The sequence below is a fragment of the Mytilus trossulus genome, chromosome 7 (assembly GCF_036588685.1).
Source record: "Mytilus trossulus isolate FHL-02 chromosome 7, PNRI_Mtr1.1.1.hap1, whole genome shotgun sequence".
In the NCBI taxonomy this organism is placed as follows: Eukaryota; Metazoa; Mollusca; class Bivalvia; order Mytilida; family Mytilidae; genus Mytilus; species Mytilus trossulus.
The window spans coordinates 39,005,068-39,012,123 of record NC_086379.1 but is presented as its reverse complement, the minus strand read 5'-3'; positions in this window follow the sequence as shown (position 1 = coordinate 39,012,123).

Genomic DNA, 7,056 nt, shown 5'->3' with positions numbered 1-7,056 from the left:
ACCAGATGGTACTGCTCTTTTGATGAACCTGGTTCATATGAGGTCGATAATGGGCTAACTGCTGGTTTGTGAAATTCTTCAAACATTTTCCTGATCTGTTCCTGTCTTTTTTTTCTCTCGTCTCTCCTCTCTTTCTTCTTTCCACATTTTTTCTCTCTCAAATGCTTCAACAAGTTTTTTTCGCTCTGCATCCCTAACCGATTGGAAGAAGGCTACACGGTCCTCCTCATCAGCTGTTTCTTCCGTATCTAGTGTCTCTGTTTCGACCTGATTTTGTATAATCTCCTCTGTTTTTGGTTTGGCTTGGACATCCTGAATTTCTGCTTTTTCAACTTCATTGTTGCATTAAGTCTCTCAAATTCTTTGGTTCTGAAATCTCGAAAGAAAGCAACCCTCTCCTCTTCACTCGCTGTGTCAGTCTCTATTGTTTGTTGAACGGACACTGCATCTGATTCAGTTTCGCTACAAGCAGCATGCAATACAGAAAGGATAAACCCGCTCAAGTTGCGTTCAAAGATCGCGTTATCTTCATCCATACCTGAAAATGGCACAACGATATTATAATTTATAAAAGACCAGGCTGATGGAAAAAAAAACGTGCCATATTATAACAAAACTTTAAGAAATGGTTTGATTGTCTCATGTCAATTTGACAGATTCGATTATCCAAGTCGGAATAATAAAAAAACATCAATTTAATTTTATATTCCATATTTTCAGCATTACCTAAATAGCATATCCGAAAATTTTCCTTACATACAGAAGTATCAATCTAAAACATGTTTGCTCCACGGTGCCGAATATATAATAATAAATTCTTTATTTAAAGAGGGTATCACAATTATAACTAGTCTAATTTTCATTGAAGCCCTCACAAATTGATTTTTTTTACCGCCGTCTAACAACTAGTATTGCTCTTAAATCAAGAGTACATGTGTAAGGCCTTCATTGTGTTAGTCGTTCAAACTTTCCTGAAATACTCACGAAGAAAATATTCTTTATAATGCTACTTATCTATAGTAGTACTTATAATAATTTATGTTATTTCTTCAGACAGAAAATATATTACAGTCATTCCTTCAATAATTGAACAGATGCATTGATTTTTATTTGCATTAGGTTGTTTTCTATCTGTTGCAGCTTAAATACCAATGATCACCCTCAGTTTTTGGTAGGGTTCGTGTTGCTTAGTATTTATGCTTCCATGTTGTATATTGTAAACTATTGTTTGTCTGTCTTTTTCTTTTTTAGCCATTGCATTGTCAGTCTATTTTCAATTTATGAGTTTGGCTGTCCCTCTGGTATCTTTCACCCCTCTTTTAATGAAAGGACTTTCCATATATTTCCTTTATGTTGTTAAAGCTAAATAAATACCTTCAAAACCTTTTCAAAACAACCAACTGACCAACGAGGGTTATTACTGGATTACGTAACTGGAGGCAATATAACAAGTCAATAATTCATAAAATATTTTATTGTGATGCTAAATAGCAAAATATAATGAATCTATTTATCAACAGATAAAAATAACAATTTTACAAAAAATACAAACATTTACAAATATCTGTGGTCATATATATTGGTCCCTTTATTGAAATAAAAATTGTATACAACTGAAACTTCTTGTTTAACAATTACATAAAAATCTAATGATGCATATAAATCTAATATCTTAAAAATTTCAAACTATTTCAACGACTTTTGTACACCTTTACAATGCAAAGCTGTTATTTACATTTTGTAAATAATTTAGAGGATTGTTCAAGAATAATATGTGTTAGGGATTGGGAGGTACCCCTTTTTCCCCACTAAATATAGGTCTGAAAGAGATTTTTTTTTTAATCTTTTTTGTGGATCTCTTTCTCAAAATGAAAAACAATTTAATTTAAAACTATATGAAACAATATTTCCTACTGATTTGTTCCATTTTGATTTCAAAAAATCATTAAAAAAAATACTATTTACTTAAATCATAATTAATGTAAACAGGTACTAAAGATATTTTCAAAAAAAAACCACAAAAACTAAAACTTCAGACTATAAATGATACTTTCAAGAAACCTAAAAATTGGAATCAACATGAAAAAGCACTTTCACTGTTTTGTCCTACAAACATTATTAAAATTTCAAATTATTTGAAACATTTCTTTTTCCATGGCACTGAACTGAAACAACAGATACATATATACAGATCTAATATATATTTGTGCACAACCTTTATGGCATCTATATGACAATCTAATAACGTGAAACATCAGTAATTTGTTATATTCTAACTAATCATCATGCACAACAATTTTGATAAGTTTTTAACAAAATAGTTCTGCAAATCAAAATTCATTTATTATTTCAACTTACAATAAATTACTGACATTCCACTATACAATTACCCGAATGTTAATCACTGTAACAGTAGTTATATATACTATTTAAAAATACAAAAAATCTTAAATATGTGTGTCAAAAAGTAGACTGAAAAACTGAGAAAAAATAATTGCATTATAATTCAGTGAATTTATACTACAAGCATGTTCCAGTAAGAACCACAAGAACAATCAAGTTATAACAAATCTAGTGTTAAACATAAACTAATATTTGCCTCTTACCTCATCAGCAACTACAAGGAAAACAGAAATGAACAAGGGACCCTTTTCTTCCTTTTTTCTGCCTAGTTTTATAATTGCAGAATCAATTAAATTATGGGTAATTTCATTGTGTGAACCCCAAAATGAAAATAAAGTCACATGTTTGGCTGAATTTCAATTGTTTGGGATACTGTTTTGCCAATCACAGCGTTTAGGGGGTAGAATTTAAAAAAATATTACCCAGAATGCATTTGAATAAATTTTAAAATGGAGAAATCAAAGCTGTCTCATGTTCAGCATTCAGTGTAGCTGTATCGTCTATTGATGATTATTCCTAGGTGAAAATTCTTACATGAAAAATACTGAAACATATTGGTTGACATTGGGATAAATTGCAAGATAGAAACAAAGAGACAGAATTTGACGAGACATATTATAACTGAAATGGGAATCATTTATCTTGATTGACAAAGACTCTATATATTTTCAGTTCTTTTGACAAATCTTAAAATCTATCAATATTGATGAGTGAATTACAATTCTACAAAATGCATTAAGATTTTGCTAAAATACTGAATAGTTCACAAGCAAGACAGTTAAGACAGTACAATACTGGGTATTTGTGATAAGCTAGCTAAATGGTGACTGATTATAAAACGGAATTTGAATGATCATTAAATAAACATTTAATTATAGAATTTAGTTGATAAAAAAAAAACAAATAATCCTATTTATATTTCTCTATATTGATATATAAATCCTTAGGTTCCCTGTTTCAAAAATTAATATCTTAATAATTGTAACTATTTTTAGGCAGTGAAGGGTATTTTATACAGGTTTCCATGTTTATCATTAAAAGGTCATTAGAGTTTGCTTTTTATTTGAACGGAGTGGCTATTTGTCCGGCTAGCCGGACGAATAGTGTCAGGGCTATTTGTCCGGCCATTGTAATGCGCATGTCATATAATGTGCGTTCGGAAGTGCGTGTAATATTATCTTCAGTTGCACCAAAGGGGCGCGTGTAATCTGATCACTGATTTTCAATTTTAAGATCATGGCAGAAGACGGCGATATCAATATTTGTGATAAAGTTTTCGGAATTTGACAATGGAACACGATATTATTAACTTCCAAGAATGATATAATCTTATAAAGGGGACTCTAAAAAATTAAAATCACAACGAAAATGGGAAATAAAACATAATTGATCGGAGAACCATTGTTTTACAAAATTATTCGACTCGCTACAGCTGTGTAAATGGTGAAAAAGATGCTCAAAGCAAGAGAAGCTGAGAAAGGCCTTTACCATTGCATGTCTAACTGAATGAAATCTAGCTCAGTTATATTCAAAAAATGAATCTTGCAAGTAGCCATCGAAGTGGTATATAGGGGGGGGGGGGGGGGGTGATTGAGGCTACAAACTTGAAGCCAGGGGATGTTAGAAATAGGATTATAAAAAGTGGGGTCACTCACCTTTCACTAAAAATATGGATAACTTTATGTCAAGAGGTCGAGCAAGGCAAAATCCTTTACGTAAACATGGTTAACATAAAATGCACGAGTCAATCACTACCCAAGTTTGTTTTACAAAATATTTCTCTTCTCAGTATATAACATGAACAAAAAATATGGGATATATATGATTTTTTTTTTTAATTATTCGTTATCCACATTGGACTATATATATACTTGTATGAAGAAAACAACAATTTCAATTACCAATAACAAGATTAGGCCCTAACACTAAAGATTACAAACATGTGCTACCCCCTGGTGCTGCTGAAGATACTATTACACGCACACACAAATATTGTAATGACATGCGCATTGTATTGGCCGGACAAATAGTTCTGGTATTATTCGTCCGGCTAGCCGGACAAATAGCAACTGCCTTATTTGAAACCTGTGATTACATTTAAAGCTATCTCTGAATACTGTTTTTACTTTTCCACTTGTTGGAATATTTTTTACATAAACCTTATAATAAAGGGGATAATCTATATTATATTGCCAGACTTTATCTAAACATTTGTAAAATACTAACATAAACAAAAATAAAAATCTACAGAAATATGAGACAAAACTTCATGATTGATTCAATACTTTACTCTACAATTGTTTGTGTACCGTACATGTTATGTACCAGTTATAATTATGTACAGAATTTTTATACAAGCTGTCATTTTTTTATACACACATCCTCTTTCATCAGTTGGTACAAGTTGATGTTCCATTATAAATGATGAGGTTTGACAATCTAATTTCTTACTTGTAATCTCAAAATTCCCATTTGCATAAAGCTCAAAATGAGGAAATCAGATTTGGTTAGATTCTATTGATATTGGTTTGGTAATTCAAAGTTTTAAGTCAACCAAATATCTTTTGGTGTCCTAATAAACATTTTGTATATTTTTTACATATAAGACTGAGACATGAAGTCATTGATTGACTGTTGGTTGCTTTATATTCAGAGACAAATATTTTATGCGGTCATGTTCATATGACAATGATACACTTAATCAAAGACAATGTGCATATTATATTCATTTTAGTTAAGAAAGAAATTGACAAAATACTGTAACCTATAACCTGTACAAAAATTCTGTCCTAATTATAATTTGTAAATAATCACCCTTTATACACAATATTTACTACAGGTTTTTTATATAACACATAGACAGATAAAAACAATAATACTTACTTTATAATCTTAAATTCTATGTTACAGTACAAATAATATAATATTCTAGCAATTAAAATTACCAAAAAAAGACACTAACCTTAAATTCTAAGAAAAACGTTAAAATAAGTTTGTCTATAATTAGAAATATACCAAAAACATGAACAAAATACAAACAAGTGATTAACAAGTTGGACAATATATTCACACACCATCAAGTCATTTAAGAAGGGTTCTGTTTCCTTGATAATGTAAATTCAGAAATTATTGCGTGCATTTATTATTGCAATTTTGTCATTTTAAACTTAAATGAGATTTTAATTTTTACGATTTTGAGAAAAGTCCTGCCTAATTCAGATAAAATATTACAAAATGCGAGTTTTAATTATTGCGTTTACAACTATGTCGCATTATTCACAATAAAAAACAACTCGCAATAATTTCTGAATTTACAGTAGTCAATCTCTCTGATGTTAACACATCAAATAAGAAATAATCTCATGTGAAACTTAAATACAGATTTTACCACTGCCATGAGTATGGTAATTATAGATTATTAATGTTTTTAAATGAGAGGGTTTCTCTCAGCAACATTCTCAAACTAAGGTAATAGCCCTAAGGTGAGATCTGGCTGAGATTCAGTACGAGAATCTTGTTTCTAAATTGACTTTTAGACAAACTTTAAATTATTTTAATATTGTATAAAAAGATTTAGTTATTTCTTTGTAATGTTATCATATGGGTCATCTCTTTTTACATGATATTGCATAAGCAAAATCAGGGGAAAGGAAGACGATTTGATTTCTTAATTGTATTTTGACAAATAAAGAATTGAAATAAAACAAACCATATGTAGATCATTGTAGATTATACAAAACATTGTATACTATTAGTTATTAAAAAGTTCAGAAAATTAATAAACTACTTTGTGTCAAGGAAATTATAATGAAAAATAAAATAATGGACAATGAAGATCATGTTTTGTATCTTTATAAACTTGAGTCACAACTCTTCATGAATGTGATATGAAATTTAACATAGAAATTAACTGAGATCAGAACACAACCAATTTATCAATCAATTTCACTTCCAATGTTAGCACTAAACATTTATTCTGAAGTTATTATTTCTCATTAATTTGCCGTATCAGCAGTTTTGCAAAACATAAAGTAAGAGCTCAGTTTTACAACAATAAAATCTGAAAAAAATCATCACATATTTTCTTCTTCCAAACTATGTTTCCTTTAACTTCGTTTAAAGCAAACTGGAATGTATTGCAACAATAATGTATTTCAATTTTAATTTTCCATTAAATTTACACTTTTCATTATCAAACTTATTTTTTACTATAATCAAATTTTTCAAAACAGTCTGCAGCAGCATTAATTGTTGATATCAAATAACAAATAAATATCTTACTTTTTTTGTCACAAAATTTAAAACTGACATCATTTAATTCAACTATACTTTCATGCATTGTTTACTTTTTTAGAACTCTGTAAAAATTATGGCGCTGTGAATGCTGTTTGTTAAATAATATTTATAACATCCTTTTCAATATATTTTATCTTTATTTATAATTAATTCTTAGTTCTTGCACATTTTTTATGCATAGTTTTCAAATGAATTTTACTTCATTTTGATTTTCCAAATTACCTCCCTTGAAAAAACGTGTTTTCAAAAATTATATTACAAAAGATTAAAAAAAAACTTGTTACACTTTTGAAGCATAGATATCAAGATCAATAATTTTCAATCATTCAAATTATAAAAATATAATCTACTATAACC